The sequence below is a fragment of the Caloenas nicobarica genome, chromosome 3, assembly GCF_036013445.1.
Source record: "Caloenas nicobarica isolate bCalNic1 chromosome 3, bCalNic1.hap1, whole genome shotgun sequence".
Classification (NCBI taxonomy): Eukaryota; Metazoa; Chordata; class Aves; order Columbiformes; family Columbidae; genus Caloenas; species Caloenas nicobarica.
Window position 1 is genome coordinate 14,401,713 of NC_088247.1, and position 21,477 is coordinate 14,423,189.

The following is a 21,477-nucleotide window of genomic DNA, read 5'->3' on the forward strand; positions in this document are numbered from 1 at the left end:
AAATTTTTATATGCTCAATAGCATTATTCTGCAGAGATTTAATGCATGAAGATTTCAGTCCTTATACCTTAAATCTCTATTTTACACATTTTTAGGAGCTTTATAGTCTAGAATATTTCATTGTTCAGTAGGGGCCTGAAGGCAGTTGGCATCTTTGCAGTGATCTTAATGAGGTTTGGGTCAACTGTACCATGCTCTGAGTATTCCCGGGTGAAAATACAAATTCAGAGTTTGAGTAAAAGTAGACATTCAAAGAAGTTAAGGCCAAAAAAGTCTATCATAACAATTTAATTTTCCATTCCGTATGACACAGACTATACTATCACACAGAAATGACTGCGACAAACCATGTGGGAAATATTTAATTGAACTGATGAAAAAGACTATAAAAAGGATTGCCGAGCAAATTAAGATAATGGCCAGAAAGAGAAACGAAATTGTGATGAAGTGGTAGAAGCACAACCTCTCAAGTGATCTTCCTTGAGGATGGACCTTACGAGGCACTCCAGGTAATATTTTCATTAGCTACTGTGGCAGTATCTAGACTCTGCACATTTACATTCCAGGTTTTACTCTCATCTCTAATTCCCCAGTACAGGACTCGAAATCATCCTAAACATCTCAGGGAGCACCATGGCAGTAGTCCAGATTTGTCTGGATGGGAAAATTCAGGGACTTTTGCCTCTTACAACACCTCAATTTTTTACCTGTAAGGCAGAAGTGATGACTTGACACTTTAGAGAACTCCCTCTGACCCCACCTGAATGTTGGCCAGTTCCTTACACCATGAGATGTGATGTTGAGGATCCTGAGAAAAGGCGAAAATGCAAATAGCATTATCACAACCCTGATTTTCAGGAGAGCAGACTTGGAATTGTTCAGCGATCTGCTTGGAAAAGGACCATGAGATATAGCCCTGGAGACGAATCCAGGAGAGCTCATTGATTTTAAAGGATCATCTCCAAGCTCAAGAATGGACAATTCTGAAACACAGAAGAGAAAGCAAAGGCCTGCATGGATGAACAAGGAGCTTCTGACAAAACTCAAACATTAAAAAGACACTTATAGGAAGTGGAAGTGGAGTCAGTTCACCCAGAAGCAATCAAGGACACTGTCTGATCATTCAGGGATGAGGATAGGAAAGACAAAGTAGTTTAATCTCCTGAAGGATATAAAAAGCAGCAAGAGGGGCTTCCATGGGTATATCAGCAACAAAAGGAATACTAGGAAAAATGTGGACCTCCTACTAAATGGATCAGAGAACCTGATGAAAAGGGCACAGACAAGACTGAGGCAGTCAATGCCTTCCTCACCCTTACTGCTAAGATTTACCTCCCAGGCACTTAATATCAGTGAGTAGGTCTGGTGTAAGACATACTCTAGTTGGAGAAGGATGAGGATAGGGAACATTTAAATAAGCTGACCATATACAGGCCAATGGGAAAGTATTGCTAGCAGGTTGAGGGAAGTGATCCTTCCCCTTAGCACTCATGAGGCCACATCTGGAGTGCTGGGTCCAGTTCTGGTCTCCCCAGTAAAAGAAAGGTATGAACATGCTGAGTAGAGTCTAGCAAAGGTCTGCAGAGATAATAACATATATGACATATGAGGAGAGCTAAGAAAACTGGAACTGTTCAGCCTGGAGAATAGAAAGCTCAGGAGGAACTTAGCAAAGTATGTAAAGACCTAATGTGAGGGAGTAAAGAAGACGGAGCTGGACTCTCTTCAATGGTGTTGAGTGATGGGACAAGAGGCACTGGACACAAATTGAAATAGCAGTATTTCCACTTAAATTATTTTTCCTGTGAGGGTATTCAGCCACTGCAGCAGGTTGCTCAGTGAGGTTGTGGAGTCTCCATCCTTGCAAATGTTCAAAACCCAACTGGTCAAAGTCCTGGGCAATCTGTTGTAATTGACCCTGCTTTGATCAGGGATGTTGGACTTGATGATCTACAGAAGTATCTTCAAACTTCTGCAATTTATCAATTCTGTGAAGCTAGTGTGGCAGAGTTGCCATTAGTGTGCATTTATCACCTCCAAGATAGTGTGTGTCTTCACAAAAATTCCACAGCACAACGACAAAGTCAGGAGACTATTTTTTTTTTTCTTATTTATTTGTTTGTTTTTCTTGGTTACCATGCTATGCTTTAATGTCATAACTGTTCCAAAGTCCTTGCAAAGAATATAATCAACACCAGAGCCAGTGTCATTGCAATTTTTACAAGCAGAAAGTCATTCAGTTGAATCAATGTCACAATAAACATTTCTTCCCTCTCTTCTTGACATTTTGACTTTCTCCTAAATTTCTAGATCTGGCTTTACTGATTAAGCTTGAGGACTCTAAATGATTCAATTCTGCTTAGTAACAACTTGTATCTTAGCTTTCATAACAGTCAGCAACACTACAGCTGATTGGCTAGCATCATACACCTACAAGATTTTGTTTTTTCATAGCTAATGTGCAGTCACTATCATTTGGATTGAATGAACTGATGAACTGCTTTTTTTTTTTTTGAAATCAACAGAGAAAAGGAAAAAGGGTAAACACAGTTGATTACTGGTATGAAACAAGTCTTTCCATATGCACCTTGGTCCCTTCCACATGCTTCCTGGTGGCAGCCTGTCCATCCCCTGTGTTTTTCCCACCTCAAGCATGAGCTGTGGTACTTACAGGAACCTGTGGGATAACTGTCAACTTCAGGGCAAGCGGTTGTGATAAGCACTGACGCTGATGAGGAAAAACAAACATACTGTTGTTTGTCCTGGAAATCTTTCCTGTCACTGTATGTGCAGGTGGCGAAAACAAAGTTTTCATTTATCTTCTAGTTTGTCTTTGTCATGGAGTAAAATTCCTGAAACTCAAGTAGCTTTTCAAATTCAAAAAGCCAAGAATATTCTGATTTTCAGATCAAATATCTCATTATAACACACATTTTATGATTTTCGTATATGGCATCAAAAACATAAGGGACTTTACTTAGACTAGGATATATTTTTGTATTAAAGAGCACAGAGCATTTCTTTTGCATCCAGCCAGACACCTAAACTGCAATTGTCAGCTGGGGTACATGAAGGAGTTACAAGGAAGTGACACTGTATTACCTACCAGCTGAGCCTTGAGAACTGACTGTGTGCATGCTTTCAACCTGCAATCGAAGTGATCTACTGCAACTTCAACTAAACACTAAGACAGAACTTACCTAATGGTTCCTATAACTTAAGAGCTTTGCATTCAGCTATGGTGGCTCAGCTGTCATCCATTACAGTTTTTACTTTGGCATTGGGGTAAAAGAAATATTGGAATTTTTTGCAGGGTGTCTTGAAAGGAACATCACCTTCCTTTTTGCTGTGATGTGTGACAAAATAATGGAGGCAACGGTTCAGGATTTTGCGATATTTTTCTAGTATGCTGGAACAGAAACAGTAAATAACAATTACAGCAAAGGCTTAGCTTCTGGTGTTGCGGACATGACAGTCTACAGAGGAGTGATATTCAATATGTTATAATATTGTTGCATATACTAACAAAATGAATTATATTGTTATCTAACTCTGAATGGCCTTTTCAGCTGTGGTTTGATATTACAGAATTAAATGAAAGGACATCAAGTATTTCAGAGAATTTAACTAAAGGGCAACTCCATGACAAATGGCCTGAAAGTAGAATACAAAATGGCAGGATGGTAAAATTTATCAAAAAGTGTAAGTAGCCTGCTGCTGTTCAGGTTCCAACAAGAGACGTGAGAAGAGCTGAACACATGCACAAAAGAAATCCACTTGCTGTCAGTCCTTTCCTACTTCTGGGTCAGTACAGGTGCTGGTATCTGTTAGTGGGGCTGAATCCAGCAGCCTGAGAGAGGTGAAGCTGCTGCAGCTCTCTGTCCTGAAGTCCAACTTGTAGAAAGGCTGAGCATGTATTACCAGCAGCCACACTCACGCAGAAAACACATATACACCATGCACGTGCATATATATACGTCTAGCCACACAGAAAATGCAGAGCACTCAAGTGAACACAGGGACTACCAACGGCCGCATACTGCTTTCTTCTCTGGCTGGTCCATTGGTGAGAAAAAAAAACCCACCACAAACCAAACATATATATATACAATGTGGATTCCTTCAGTATCTGGGCTTAGACACTCTGCCTAGTAGCAGATCTCTGGATCCCAGTCTCCTCAGTTGCTGGCAAACGGACACATGAACTCTGAGGTTACAGTCCCGCTCCAATTGCTGGTATAGAATGTCTTGCTCACAGATTGCACACACACATACCCCCCACATGGAGCTGGTCAGGAGACCTCTCATCTCCTTGATCTCTCCAGGTCCTTCAATGGTTTCATACATACACATCCCTGGCTCCCAGGCCATGTCACCTACTGGCTTGAGCTTCATGAACGCTCACACACTCACTCACACATCTGCACCTGCTCCAGTTGCTGGCTGCATAGACACATGGATCCTTATGACTGGAGGTCCCAGTCCTGTTATTGGAACTCAAATTCAGTCACCCAGGCACCTGGGCCCTCTGATCCATGGTCTTATTCCAGTTGTTACACTCACAGCCCCATACACACACATGCACACAGAATAGTCTCTGACCCGGGAAAAAGAATTAGAAGGGAATTCAGTAAGGCGAGAGGGCAGATTGCATGGCCAGACAAATGTCCTGATCAGTAAACTATTTACACATAACAGACTCTTTCTTATCTGCTTACACCACTATTTTCCCCTACTTACTTCTCCCCTAATCACCTACATGCCTCCCTTTCCCTATTTTTGTTTCCAGCCACAAGCGTAGCCTACATCTCGTGCAATCCCAAAATGTTCTTCTCTTGCATCCCACACTGTTCCCCATACCCCTTGGCAGCACCCCCCTCAGTCCAAAAGGTGTTGTTTCGTTGGCTCATCTTGATGGCTTTCATGCATGGAGAATGGTGATGGTAGCTCTCCTGGGACAGCCCTGGGAGGGGCCCCGACAGAGTGTCCCTTCCTCTGAGTCTTTGACTCCCACGTGGCTTTCTGCCCCTATGTTCCTCTGGGCTTGCCAAGATACTTGCCTATGTTTGAGAGTGATAAAAATGCAGTCTGTGCACAGAACTTTCTTGTAGTTTCTGCATCTCAACCCAAAGTAAATGTTTGCCAGGGTACAACCTCTATTCTTTCTGTATATCAAGGCATATTTCATATAGATTGTTGTTATGCATTGTCATGGAGGTGTCCCAAATATAAGTTTAGGCGGACTAGCACTCCGATAACATAAGATAAAGGTTTGGATATTAGGTTAGGAAATTATTTGGGGTGCAGCGAAATAAGAATGAGGATCCACAGCGTGCATACACGCACTCACAAGAAAACAAACCAGAGCCCTCTCTGCCCCGTTTTGCCCATAAGAGATAAACACTAGCCTACTGCGGCCAGGACTTACACTCGCCTGCCCCAGACGAGGAATTTACACTTGCCTACCAGGCAAGGACTTATTAAAGCATATGTTCAGTAATTTATCACTCACCCACACACACAGGTGAGGCACTCCCCATCCCAGGAAGTTACCTCAGACGGCTTCTCCGTCTAAGGGGAGGGACTCCGGCAGCGTGGCAGACCCGCAGCTCCGAGGAGACCACACAAAGGGGAGTCGCCAGCGGGAACCCCATTTATAGTCTGCTCAGATCTGGCTGTGGGCATTCCAGAAGCTTCTCGGCTTCTCTACACCCCGCCCCCTCGAGTGTGGGCCTTCGAGAAGCTTCTGGGCTTCTCTGGGCTGTGGGCGCTCTGGGCCCCTCCTCTGCTGACGACCCTGCCCAGCGACTCCGGGTCTCACAAAGAGCCGTTAACTGCCCGTTGAAGGCCCCAGTTCTGAGAGGGGGATGGGCAGCTACCAGTGCAACCGCCGCACCAGTTCTCAGGGCGTGGGGGGGAAAGTGCGACTGCCAACACATGCCTTCACTGCAGGATTTTTAAAAATGCATTTCTAGAACTGAAATTACAAATTTGCTGAGTTTATATTTTCCACTCATATATCCACAGAAGTAAAAAATAATAAACAATTACGTCAATTACTTCTCCATACTATATACATTTTGGTATTACAATTCATTCCTGTGATTGCTTTTATAAAAATAGCAATTTATATCATTAACTGAAATATTTTTCAGTGTTGTTGGCATTGTAAAGAAGGTTCTAAGTGTGTCCAACTAAACTAACTGTTCATTCTAGGTTATTTTTGGCTTATTTATAAAAGAATATGCAATATTTATTGGATAATAAGAATAAAACAATCCTGGAAATGCAAAAGATTTACTGTTTTCCTCAAGGCGTTTTAAGTCTTCACTACATAATTACACCCTTCATGATGGTCTAAATAGTCTTTTATCCTATATCCTCTGTGTGTTAGGTCACTTTATACATGGATTCAGAAAGAAATGTAAAGTATTATGAGGTACTCCAGTTTGTATCACTTTATATCCAACAACATTTGACCTTAACTTTTCTCTAAGAAATAGTGTCTTGAGCAATATGTTCTAGATCAGAGTTTTATTACTGTCTGAGCGAGTAGTGTCACCTACTAAATGAGTAACACATCTTCCTGCACTATTTACATTTTTGCTGCCATTTAGACCTCTGACCCATAAACCTTCTGCCGAATGATCTCTTTAACCGCAGCATGCAAAAATCAGTTGCAACAAGTTGGCACAGACTTGCTACGTAAACTAATCAGATACGGTTCAAACACCTGATGAGTAGTTCTTGCTTTTGAACAATTGCTGGACAACATATTTATTTCACTTATAAAAAAGTAATGGCTGTGAGGGACATAGCACTCTATTGAGCTACTAAAGGTAAGAGGATTTTTTTCTCACAGCACAGATTCACACTCCGGACATTGCAATGAAGACTTGATAGCCAAAACCAGGCGTGGTGGGTTTTTTGTTGTTGTTGGCGTTTTTCGTTTGTTTTGTTTTGTTTGTTTTGTCTTGGTTTTTGTTTTTGTTTTTAGTTTTTGACTTTTTTTACTTCCAGCTGATTTGTTACTGGCAATGCTACTACTCTTTCACATATAAGTGATCAAAACATGTTTGCAATAGTTGATCTTCGTGCTTGGCTAGATAGCATGTCAGCACATGAGATGCCGAGGCAGCGGCTGTGTTCTAGATCTCCTGGAGATCCCCAGCTCTTCTTTTCCTTATCTGTCTCCTCCACGAGTCCATATTAGTCAGTATTCCTGTCTCTGAAAAACAGCTTGTCCAATGTTACAACATGCTTTATGATTAGGTTGTATACAGTTCTCTTTTCTCCTATTTGTTAAACAAACTTATTACAAATCTTTCTGAAAGGGAAGGTTTTCACAGTTCTTGACAGTTAATCTTCACAGTTAAAATGAAGTTATTAAAAGGTTACAAACTGACATTTCTGGAAACTGATGTCTTCAGTTCCACTAAATAATACAAAGAGCACTTTAGTTTTTTATATTCTCCCTGTCAGTATGAAGCAATCATGTTCAGGTCAGAATACCTTTATCAGGTGGTTCGTTCAGAGAGGCACAGAAATGTTAGTCAGAAGAAATTCCTGGAGGTTTTTCAGTCTGGCCTCTCACTTGAAATTATTGCTAGCACTAGGTAAATTCAGTCAGCGTTTCCTCTAGTGAAGGTTTGAAATCTTCCAAGGATGCAGATAAGCTGTTCCATGGGGGCGTTACCCTAGTGATTTCTCTTTAACTAAGAAGTCATTCCTAAAATAGATACATTCATTATAGAAAAGACAGCAGGTTTTGTAATGGTTTTGTAATATCCATGTGTATCAAACTGTTGCATTTAAACTATACATCTCCAACAGAGCCAGTATATTTTGCATTTAAAGCTAATAACAAGGGAAGAGATATTTTTATATTACTTTATCAAACCTTAATGGCTAGATGACACAATTTTATTTATCTCCAACAGAAAAAAATGTTTAATTCATGAACTTAGCAAGACTGAATATTTATGCCAATTTTGTAATAATAATGGTTATTCAAGTTACTACAGATGTGCCACACTGATGACTATGTAATAATCAACTTGGGGACTTAGCTGGAATGTATATCTGTCTACCTACCTGTCTCTCTGTCTGCCGAATACTATTTCTTATTCAAGAAACAAATGGGATGCCAATAGGAGTTAGGGGTCAAAATCCTACATTTAACAATTTCTTAATTTTTTTAGATAATGTACTGAACTCTGATGTTGTCTCAGGACTACTGAATGATCAAGTCTCAGTCTGGAAGAAGATAGTCCTCTAATGCTGATATGTATTTTCAGATTACTTAACTTGCAAAACTTCAAAGGAAAGAACTTACATGATGAAACACAATCACTTTACCTCTGAAGTCCATTCATGTCACTAAGATCTGCAAACACGACATTTATTGATTTTATGAAGCTCTTAAGGCAATTTATATTCAATATCCCATAAGAATATACTTTTCAAAAAATAAATTCAGAAACTTTCATCACCTCTTTTGTTTCCACATTAAGGAAAACCACTAATGTATGCACAATAACTTGCCTGCTTATAAAGCCACTTTGTCTGTTTTAAGAAAAGGCCTAGAATGTACAGTGATGGATAAAACAGCTAACACGAGAAAACAACACAAACAAAAGAAACCCAAAAAACCTATAATACAAAACTCTAATAAGATTGAAGAAAGAAAAATTGTCTGAATATGTGGCTTTCTTTTGATATTTCCAGTGAGTAAACTGGTACTTCTGTAGAGGTATCATAGAAGACATCACAAGTATCCTGGTTAAAGGAACGGAGAGGCTACAATAGATTTTACATATTTTTGTGCAAAAGAGATTGCTGCACGAAAATGGTGGTTTGAGTAATTTTCAGTTGTATGTATCACTCCTGAAATGATTTTAAAAATTTCTATTCCCCTTGAGAGACTCCTGGCCCACTTAATAGCGTATAATCATTATATATTTTCGCGATAAATTGGAAGTGATTTAAAAATAATTTCAGGGCAAGAGTGATATCCAAAATAAAGCTGGACATGTGAAGTTGTTACTTTAAAAGCCAGAAATGCCTGCCCTACATGTTCTTTTGTTTGATCTGACAGCAGTAATTTTTGATGGAATGATTGCACATGGAAATCACTGACAGGATGTGCAAATTGTACCTGGTGAGTTTAATCTGTGACTCATTGGCTTACCAGTGTTGATGGGAAGATAGGGCCTGTACTACAGAAAGTATAGTACACTCATATTTGCAACTCAGTCCTCAGAAAAGTGTATCGATAATAAATGGCTCATTGTATACATTTAGTACAAAGTCCATTTCTCCCCCTTGCCCTCCCTCCACTCTCACCTGCCCCAATCATGGACTTGATTGGTTGGCCCTAATTCAACAAAATGCATAAGCCCACATGTAACTTATGTGACATGCTAAATTAAGTAAAAAGTGAATATTTTGGTGCCTGGAATAGGACATTTAAAGGCCAATGTGTAAAAAAAGCTCCATAAACCTGTGTTACAGGCTATCCTTGACACTGCGTGAGCACTGTTCAACAATAGTTAAAACACTGGTGTGTTATCAATGCTTTTGCTCCCAAGTCCAAAGCATAACACCATGCAGGTTACTATGAAGAAAATTAAATCTATCATCTCAGCCAAAATTAGTACAGGAGTGCATAAAATAAATGGGTAGGAGTCCAGCAGGTGTTGCATAAGTTCTGGAAACACTAAATGCAATTCTCCTTTAGTGGGAACTTCAAGCTGTTACCTCCAAAGGGACTTAAATAAGAACAGCGTGTCTGTTCCACCAAGCTGAGGTTCATAGGGTGATCCATAGATCCAGTAAAGATATCATGGTGGTATCCTGCAATGCTAAAATCCAGCCCTTATTTCTGTTTAAAATGCTGATAATTACTGCTATGGAAGAGAAGTTGGCTGAATAACCCACAGGAGTGCTTCCCAACTTATTTCAGTCAAAATGTAGTGGATTGAAAAAAAATATGTATCATTAAAGTGTTTAAAATAAGATAGTTTAATTTAAATAAAGAGTTTAGAGAGCAATTGCATGAAGAGGTCAGACAGAAGATTTTAGGGGACTGTGTATTTCTGTCAAACGAGAAGCAACAGATCGTAGTAATTTCTTTTACAATCATATGGAAGATCCAGAAGAGGATCCTATTGATAGCCTAGAAGAGCATGAGGTAAGAAAGATTTCGGGTTTGTTTAGTCATTGTTCCTTTCCGGTGAGTGTCTTCACACCCTGGCTTAGCTGTGTTGGTAGAATCAGTCATGGTAGTTTGCTTTGCTACTGTGTATGTTCTGCATTATGGACATAAAAAAACCAACAAGAAAAAGAAAATTTAAAAAAAAAAAAATTGAGCCTAATTCTTATTTACCCTGACATCCAGAGTCACATTTGGGGAAAAAAAAAAAAAAAGGAAAAAAAAAAAAAAGAAAAAAAAGGTTAATTTTGGAAATACAAGTTCATATTCAAATAAATGTTTAACACAGTGGAGAAAACAGCGAAATACAGACTGTAGTTTTCATGAAAATGATGGAATAATGGCATCGTCTAAGAAGAATAATAAAATAATTATTTTCTTTTTAGATTATAACTTTTCTTTTCGATTCAAACATTTTTCAATTAATCTGAAATAAACCAGAAGGAAACAAAACAAAACCAAAACCAAAACCAAAAACCCCACAACCAACCAACCAAAAACTAAAGAAAAACCAAAACCAAAAATATAAAACCAAAACAAACAAACAAAACCTAATATTTTTTCTTCAAATTTCTGTTCCATTTAGGAAAACAATGTCCAATACAAGCTTCATTCAAAACAACTTGTCATTTACAGTGACTTCTTCTGAAAAATATTTTTTCATGTCAAACTTAGCAAGAGAAATTCTTCTCTCTAAATTGTAAAAAAAGTAAAAACAAAAATAAAAGAGTCATAAGAACTCCCTTTAGTTTGTGAAATTTATAGTTGTTAATGCTGCGTTAACAAGCAGTTAGATAACGGGTGTATAAAATTATACTAATAATATACTTATGTTATTAACTTATTTTTGAAATGTCTGTATATGGCAGGTTGACCCTGGCAGGATGCCAGGTGCCCACCAAAGCTTTTCTGTCACTCCCCTCTTCAGCCAGACAAGGGAGAGAAAAAATAATGAAAAGCTCGTGGGTTGACATAAGGACAGGGAGATCACTCACCAGTTACCGTCACCAGCAAAACAGATTTGATCCAGTTTAATAAATCAGTTTAATTTATTGCCCATCAAATCAGAATAGGATAATGACACTCCAAAAGACCATAATAAAATTATGAAAATCTCTGGGTTTTTTTTAAGAACTGTTTTATTTTCATTATTTTAACTGTAATTTTTTTCTTTAATAATAATAATAGTAATCATTGGCCATAGTTCCAGTCTTAAGAGAGACTGAACACAATGAGATATGAAAGATTATTTTCCAGATATGAATAATTCATGTTAACACTCTAAAGAAGAAAAACATGGATTGAAAAGACATTTCAGAATCTGCAGAGCAATTAAGACTGCAAGGGAGTTTGTACTAGAGGTCTTATACTAAAGTGAGAATCAGACTCAATTTCCTCCTAAGCTAGTGATAGGTAAACAGATACATGCATAAAAAAAAAAAAGTAGATAAAATTTTTCATACTAAAGTTTATTTCTAGTTCAATTATATTTTCCCCTATGTTTTATTATGTCTTTTCTCAGCATGCATAGGTATATTTCTTCTTGATTTAGTCACACTTTCTAATTGTTCAGGTATGAACATTTGTGTTATAAGTGCCTGCATGCTCAGTCATTTCTTGAACGAAATGTGGACTCACTGAAGATAATCACAGTGAATACACTTCAAAGTATTCACTGAGTTAAAATTATCTTCAGAAAAATGCAGAAAATATTTCAAGATGTTTAGTTAATTACGGAAATTGCAGAAAGATCATAGACAGTTTGGGTAACACAGATACTACTTTCCTTTGATAAATGTCTTTGAAAATTTTTCCCTCATTCATACATATAAGCATATCCTTACTTGTCTTTAAAATTGTTGATGGTATTTTTCCTAATGACAGGAATTATGCATTTAAATTACACATCACAAAGTATTGCAAAGAAAACCAGTGATGTATAATCAACAAATGAGAATATAAGCTGAAGAATTATGAATATTCAATTGTGAGAACATATTGACTGCATAAAAGACAATTAGAAGTCTTTGCAGTAAAGGACTACAGGGTCCTGATGCACAAGGCGTGACTGTGAGCAAGCTGAGCAGTTAAGAACGAGGACAGAGGGTTACTGAAATAACCACGTTGTCCTCTACTCCAGTCTCAATCAAAGCATCATTTGATCTGCCTTTGGGAGCTGCTGGCAGGCAGTGCCTCAGAATGCAAAGCAACAGTCTGGAAATAACCAGGTTTTATCATGTTGATTTAAAAAATGATTTTACTCAAGAAAACTCAAAGTTCACTCATTAGAAGGATTCTGATGTTACCAGAAAAAAAATGAAGTGTTAAATAATAACAATTAGACCGTTGAAAATGCAGACATATATTTGTATTCTTTGGTCAACCCATGTACATTTTTTTTGAGAAATGCTAAAATAAAGAACAACAGGCAGAATAACTCCTTTAATTTTTTTGAGATGTTCTAGATTGGCTAGATTGAGAACATGAATGAGATAGATTTTTTTTTTTTTGGTCATTTTTTGTTCTTTCCTAGTAATCTATTTTGCTAGAACAGGCAAGAAAAACTACTGACGTTTTTTCTGAGTTTTCCATGGTTCAAAGTGAGCTGGAGAAGAAGTGAGCTGGACAGAAAGAAAGAAAGAAAGAGAGAGAAAAACCCAAACAATATTTATGACTTACAGACTTTCAATGCCCTTTTATTTATTTATTTATTTATTTTACCAAATAGCAAGCAACAAATTTTGTTTTGTTCCTGTGTCAGCAAATCTCCCACTGGATTTGGCAAGCATGGAAATAATACCTGCATTGTTCCTTCAAAGATAATTAGTGTTTGTGTTGCTTTCCCACTGAATAAGAGTCTTGACATGATAACATAGAACCTGGAGATTATGATTTATTATGAAAATGCCACTGCCAACTCATTTCATACTGATTTCATTTTTGTAGTTCCAATATTTTAATATTTTAGTGCTCCTCATCATTATACATACCCTCATTTAAATATATTTTTTCACTGCCAGGTTCAACAACAGAATCTTTATAAAACTCTTATGGGATTGCTTATTTGATTTACTTTTTAAATTAAAATCGAAACAACTTTCATTAAAAGATGAAGTATTCTATTTCTTGAATTTATGAAATGCATTAGTTAGAATAAACACAGTTAAACATTTTAATCCTGTTGTTCTTAAGGGGCACCAGATTGCTAACAGGAGGTGTGTAATATTTTCAGTTTATATAGATTCACATATAAATAACAATATGCTTTATTATAAAATTAGATATATTACATTTTAAAACTATATTATGTATCAATTTATACTATATATTATAGATTTCCATATTTATTCATTGACATGTCTATTTATGAAGTGGGGAAAATAATCTTATTCAGAATAAATTAATTTTAATATGGTACAAGATGTGAGAACAAGAAGTTCCATAGGCAATCGTGGCAGGAAGAGAAAGCATATTTGTTAGTGTAAGTTAGCTTCAATGTCTTATAGAAGAAGATTTAGCTTTAAAACAAAACCAAACATGAACATTCGTATTGTACTGTGGTTTGTAAAGTACAGCTGAAAAAGTACAGAGAAAATCTCTGCTGCCAGATTTCTACAGAGGTGTCCTGCCTAGGAAAAATCATTTATGTCACTTTCACGCTGCTTTCAAATCTGTGCCAAGAAAAAAGTGGCTTTAATGGACAAAGAAATCCTGGCCAATATTTACTGAATTTTACAAGCAGCAAGATGGCAACCAAAGAATAATAGACATACCATCATGTTCAGCAAAGGTCACACTGAAAATTGAGAATGGGATAATAAGTCCTATTTTCTGTCTGGTTTTAGCCTATTTCTAAGAACAAAGAGCAAAGAATGGATGAAGAGATGTTTGAGAAGAAATGCAGCTTAAACTTCTAGGGAGTATGTTCAAGTGCAATTGTTTTACTCTGCGGAAAATACTAAATAGAAAATGTGCGGGTAGAAAGCTCAAAAAGCAAAACAAAATTTCAGTCCCGCTTCTGCCTTTGTGCTGCTTTCAAATGTAGTTTAATTGTTCATGCTATAGAGCAACACACATGGAATCTGAAGCTCACAGCAGTGTGTGCAGGTTCACGATTGGAGGCTTTCCATGTTTTGTTTTCCAACTCAGCTTATTGGAAACAAAAGCTACTTAAGTGATTTCTGGTGGGGTTCAAGCATAGGTCTGCTCCCCTGTCCTTACAATCACAGAGATTGTGCTCATCTTCTGGATAACAAATTATGTGACCTTGTTCAGAAACTTTCCTTGCATGTTGATTCATTGCCATGCCTTGAAGAATCTGAAATGCTAACAGTGAGACAACTGACGTAGCTTTTCATTATCTTCTAATTATGAAAACTGAGAGCTTAGAATTAAGTTCAAGCATAGTAAGACAATGACAATAGGCTTTTATAGGGCTTCCCATGTTATACTTCACAACTCTGTTAAAATAAGTTCTAGGAATAATGTCTCTTTGTATATGTTATACAGCTGAAAGTTAAACTGTTCTGCAGTAAGTCTGTATTCATCTCTTTCACAATACACAAGGAAGATTTAGAGACATAGTTTAGTGTTAAAATTGAGATATAACTACATTCAGATGCATTGCTCAGAGCACAATACAGCTGCAGTCTAAACTATGCTTTTCCAAAACAAAAAGATACTTTTAAGAAGCGAGTTATCTGCTAACACAAGATAGTGGGATACAGTGGAATGTATTTTGCTGTTATTATTGCATTATTTATGTGAATGAATTCTACAGGAAAATACAATTTAAAAGCAGGATGAGGAAAGATTTTGGTTAATAATTAGAAAAAATAAGTTGTCTTTCATTTCAGAAAATGACGGTTTCCATATTCTTTCAACTGAGTGACCAGGTCTGTTCTCTCTTGAATCACACTGAGTGACCCATGGGAAGTAAAACATTACTGTTCAAAGAAACACAATACTGCTGCATTGTCCTACTAGCCTCAGGCATGTTTCTGCTCCTTTCATGTTTGCATAACAGCTAGGTTATTCTGGAAATCAAGAATTTTGTCCACAGATACTACTTTTATCTTTTTTTTTTTTTTTTTTTTTTAATCCAGAATACTTTTAACATTTTGGAGGATTTTGCCAGTATTTTCAAAAAAAGTTATTTCTGACCTTATACATGTGAACAAAATAATCCCACAGGAAAAAAAAGTTACATCTGCAAAAATTCCTTTTACTCTAGCACTATGAGACGAGCAGCTTATGTTCCTTTGCCACTAGCTAAAATACTGAATAACATAGTTGCAATTCCATGTATTTATGTGTCAGCTGTGAAACAAGATAATTGTGTAGTAACTTTGTCTGTTTTGTAAAGCTGGAGTGAAAAAAAAATAATGAGACAGACAGTACATTCTAATGTAGTAAAGTGCAGAAGAGGTCCAAGGAGGAAGTATGCATTGCAGGAAGCCTGTGAGCAGTAGATAGAAACTGGGAGCAGCCTGGAGGTTTGAGAAGCTAGTGGCAGAGACTAGAATAGAAGGGACTTTGGTCTGAACTGGGATAGGGTCAACTCTTTAGGGGCCATGAGGCAACCACTGAGAGGTGGGAATGAAATGAGGAAGCAGTAGCCAAGAGAGGCTCAGAGAGATAAGTGAGGAGTGAGACATCCAAGCTAGAACGGATATCAAGAAAGAGAAGTCAATGGGAAGGAGACTCCTGTTGTACACATACTGGCAACTGCTTCTCCCAGGAACCAGCACAAGTCCAGTGAAATGCATGAAATATTCTCATTGACTTTGGCAGCCTTTGGGTAAAGGTCTTTACAATAAAGCATTGCAAATGCTATTACTTCCAAATTCAGGGAGTTAGGCAGGACTGAAGTTCAGAATGCTAAAGACATTCTTCTTCATCTGGGATGGATTGCCTATGCTGATACCACATGATGAGATTGGCTTCCAAAAGTGATCAAAACAAGGGCAAGGAATGCCTGCCTAACAGATATGAAGGTCACTACATATGTGTTCGGAAAATTCAAAGTAGAGACTGCCTGACAAGAACATTACATACAAGTAATTCCTCTGCAACATTAACACTCTTGCAGCTATTGATATTAACCTATTTTCCTCGCAGATGAAATTTTTCATTGTACAGCTTCATGGGCTTGCTAACTCCTCCACAGTTTTGTAAGGATAAACAATCCTTCAACTACTCCAGTAGTTACATGTCCTAAATGTAACTACTCCTACATTTTTACAGTCCTAAAATTAAATTCAGCTCTTTGAAGGCAACCATTAGGCTGATGTGGCCCCCGGTGAAAATGAGTTTGACATCCCTGAACTACACTGTGGCTGCAGAGAACTATCTGCTGCAAAACTAGTTTAGATCTTGTTAGAGAGATTGTGTGCAGATGGTGGCTCAGTAGGTATGCTCACGCTGCACAACACAGAAATCTAGTTTGTTTCATCCAACCATTTTTTTTTAAATTTTTCCCTAACTGTGGTTTACAATACTTGGAGTCATAGGATAAAAAGCCAGCTTCAGAGAAGCCAGTAGGTCTCTTTATTGATAATAAAATTTTGCCTGTACCTCTTGCAGTGACCTTTCACAATTTTTTTTTTTTAGTCTAAGAACATTCTTAAAGTCACAATTCTCAGAATGAAAACATCATAAGTTGTTTTGACTTTCATATAAAAATAATTCTGAAAATTTCTGTATCTCAAGGTCTCAGAGGAAAGATGAAAACCCAGATATTAAAACATGATTTTGCAAATACATGGTCTTTTTTATCATATTGCATTTTGAACAATCTCCTTTTCTGAACTCTTAGGTTCACAGTGCAGATTCTAACTTGAACCAAGCCATTTTATACAACAAATTTAATTAATTAAGTGATGTTCATTTTTAAAAATTTCATCAAGTTCATTTTCTCAGAGTCTTTTATCTGCTGGTTCTTGAAATTGCCCAAGGTACTTTCAGAACATGTACAGAAACATTTCTATAGATGTCTGCAAGAGTTCCATCCTTTAAGCTGCTTTTCCAGAATCAAAGCCTAACTCTAATCAGGTAAGAGGCAAATGTTATCTTAGAATAGATAGCCCAAGTGTGATGAGGTCCGTGGAGATTGTCAGAAAAGTTATTAAAAGTTTTCTCTATGCAAAAATTTTCTTTAGTATTTTAAAGTAACAGTTTCTCCCAAAAGTGTTAAAATTTTATTTTTCCTCTTTGTAGATTAACTAGAACTTGTTGCTGCTCTTGTTTTTTTTTTCCTCTTCACATATAGCTAGCTACTTCACAGAATCACAGAATCACAGAATCACAGAATGTCAGGGATTGGAAGGGACCTCAAAAGATCATCTAGTCCAATCCCACTGCCAGAGCAGGAACACCCAGATGAGGTTACACAGGAAGGTGTCCAGGCGGGTTTTGAATGTCTCCAGGGAAGGAGAACCCACAACCTCCCTGGGCAGCCTGTTCCAGTGTTCCGTCACCCTCACTGAGAAGAAGTTTCTTCTCAAATTTAAGTGGAACCTCTTGTGTTCCAGCTTGAACCCATTACCCCTTGTCTTACTGTTAGTTGTCACCGAGAAGAGCCTGGCTCCATCCTCGTGACACCCACCCTTCATATATTTATAAACATTAATGAGGTCACCCCTCAGTCTCCTCTTCTCCAAGCTAAAGAGCCCCAGCTCCCTCAGCCTTTCCTCATAAGGGAGATGCTCCACTCCCTTAATCATCTTTGTGGCCCTGCGCTGGACTCTCTCCAGCAGTTCCCTGTCCTTCTTGAACTGAGGGGCCCAGAACTGGACACAATATTCCAGATGAGGTCTCACCAGGGCAGAGTAGAGGGGAAGGAGAACCTCTCTCGACCACCTACTAACCACCCCCCTTCTAATACACCCCAGGATGCCATTGGCCTTCCTGGCCACAAGGGCACAGTGCTGGCTCATGGTCATCCTGCTGTCCACCAGGACCCCCAGGTCCCTTTCCCCTACACTGCTCTCTAATAGGTCATTCCCCAACCTGTACTGGAACCTGGGGTTGTTCCTGCCCAGATGCAAGACTCTACATTTCCCCTTGTTATATTTCATTAAATTTTTCCCCGCCCAACTCTCCAGCCTATCCAGATCTCGCTGGATGGCAGCACAGCCCTCTGGCGTGTCAGCCACTCCTCCCAGCTTGGTGTCATCAGCAAACTTGCTGATAGTACACTCAATTGCCTCATCCAAGTCATTGATGAATATATTGAATAGTATTGGTCCCAGTACTGACCCTTGAGGCACTCCACTAGATACAGGCCTCCAACCAGACTCCGCCCCATTGACCACGACTCTCTGGCTTCTCTCCTTCAGCCAGTTAAAAGTCCACCTCACTACCCGATCATCCAGTCCACACTTCCTCAGTTTTGCCGTGAGGATGCTGTGGGAGACGGTGTCAAATGCTTTGTTGAAGTCAAGGTAGACCACATCCACTGCTCTGCCATCGTCAATCCACCTTGTTACATCTTCATAAAATGCTATGAGGTTGGTCAAGCATGACTTCCCCTTGGTGAAGCCATGTTGACTGCCCCTGATGACCCTCTTATCCTTGATATGTCTTAAGATGGCACCAAGGATAAGGTGTTCCATCACTTTCCCAGGGATGGAGGTGAGGCTGACCGGTCTATAGCTGCCCGGGTCCTCCTTCTTGCCCTTTTTGAAGACCGGAGTGACATTTGCTTTCCTCCAGTCCTCAGGCACCTCTCCCGTTTCCCAAGACTTGGCAAAGATGATGGAGAGTGGTCCAGCAATGACTTCAGCCAGCTCCCTCAGCACCCTCGGGTGCATCCCATCTGGACCCATGGATTTATGGATGTCCAGATTGCTTAACTGGTCCCTAACCCAGTCCTCATCAACTAAGACAAACTCCTCCATTGCTCTGCCTTCCTCTGGGGCCTCAGGGGTACAGGGCTCCTCAGGACAGCCTCCGGCAGAGTAGACAGAGACAAGGAAGGCATTCAGTAATTCTGCCTTCTCTGTATCTTCTGTCACCGGGGCACCCACCCCACTCGTCAGTGGGCCTACATTGCCTCTGGTGTTAGTTTTATCGCCATGTATTTGAAGAAGCTCTTTCTGTTGTCCTCGACCCTTCTTGCCAGGTTTAACTCTAAGCCTTAGCTTTCCTAGTTGCCTCCCTACATCCTCTGACAACAGCCTTATATTCTTCCCAAGTGGCCAGCCCCTCCTTCCATGATTTGTAAACTCCTTCCATGATTTGTAAACTTGTTTGACAGATGATTGCTAAGAAGGAAACACAGCAAGGCTGATAATGGCTCATTCACAAACAGTTGTACAAATCTATAGACTTCTCTAAAACATTTGAATTTAGGCAATATATGCTAGCAGTGTACACCTGTCAAGTGTTACTAAGTACTTTATATACTTGATATACTATAGCTATTCTTGCACTCCTATCAGCTATAACCACATATCTTATTTACTAATATAGATACTTCAGACTTTATTCTTTTTTACTATGAAAAAAAAGTCAATGTAGTAATTATTTTCCGTTCTCTCTTGCATACAGGAGGAAAAAACAAAAGGTGGGAACTATATACTAGTCAATATTCTATGGCTTCTGTTCTCATGTTATTCTTTCTAAAGAAAAGTAACTTGAAATGATGCTGTAGGGTCTCACTGTCATATTTAAGAAGTCATCGCTAGTGACCTTTTGAATGAGAAATGGGTAATAATTTTGTATTTTCTTAGTACTTCAGATGATGCACTTCCCAACTATAATCTTTTCCATTTTTCCTACACAGTAGGTACCTCTCAAATGTTCAGCCTAAGAATAAATGGAAAAGTGAAAATATGAAGTGTTAAAAAATGTTTTAAAATATTTGCAAAAAAGGAAATTAGAAAGAAGCTGGTTGTGGTGTAGTTTTTTCTCATCTCTAGCATATAAAAAAGAACCAATTTGAAGTAAATATCCAACAAAGAATCTCAAAGAGATTTTTAATTTGTCAATGCCTTACACTAATTCAGGACCTGGTCTGCTGTATATCTGAATATTTGAGGCATTCTTGACTCTTCCCTAAACCCAGGAAAATGAGAGCTTTACCTCTCTTTAGAACTATGGGAAGATTGGGCTTTTAATTGGAAATAATATTTTCTAAAAGGTCTTGAAATTTAAACTGTATTGTCATTAAATGCCACTTCCCTTATCATCCAACAATGTTATATTTGTTCTGATTACATGAGAGCCTTCACACATTTCTTTAAAGAAACTTTCTTGTTGTTACAGAGAACTTTTAAGACATGGTATGTAAAGACTCATGCTCACAAAAGAAAATAGAAAGAAGCAAATGCATTATTATTTTGATAACAGTTATACGTAAAGTGGGCTCTTAGTCCTCCAACAGGACTACATCACTTACTAATGAAGCAGATAAGGGTCTCTTTGGGGAAATAAACTCTAAAAATGTGTTGGGGAAACAATCTTTATACTCTTTAACATATTCTGTAAGTCCTTATAGGTGAAAAAACCAGACAAATATTATTTTTGCCCCTTGTCCGTTTTTGGCCCCCTGCTAATGTCCATGCTAGCAGATTCTTCTTCTTACAAAGCAAGATGCAGAAATGTGCCTGTTTACAGCCATGTAAAGATTAGGTGACACTAATTATAATTAAGACATTAAACTATATTGTTGAAAGCTCCTAGCTAAGAAAGTGTAACTAAGACTAAGAATGGAAACATCCTGGAAAATCTGAAATCAATCAGCTGAAGAGTAAACAGAAGTGCTGCTACAACTCCCAGAAGCAGATACTGAACAAAGACACATTTTTTTAAACCCACATAATATACATCAGTGTACTGCTAACAGTTTACCATGACAGTCACAGATTCAAAGTCTAATTTGAATAAATAGATTGGGAAATAAATGTTATTTTCAACTCGCAGGTAAGTATGTTTTCAGTTCAGATAAATTGTTCCACCAAATAACTTATATTGACAGGTTTATGAGGAAAAAAATGTTTATGACTTGAGGGTACAATTGGGAATGGATTTTATTTATTTAGATATTTTCATGTCAGGTGGCAAAGCTTTAAGTTCTGAGAGCTCATTCTGCTGCTAGCAGCAACTATATTATAGCACGTCTGAGTTGCCTAGGCTGCAGTATATATATATTTTTTAAGGTATGAACTGTACGAATAATAGAAAACACATTTCTTTTAAGTTCCTGCACAATGTTATATAAGAGTGTGATACTGCTCACCCAGTAATTTTACAGACAAACC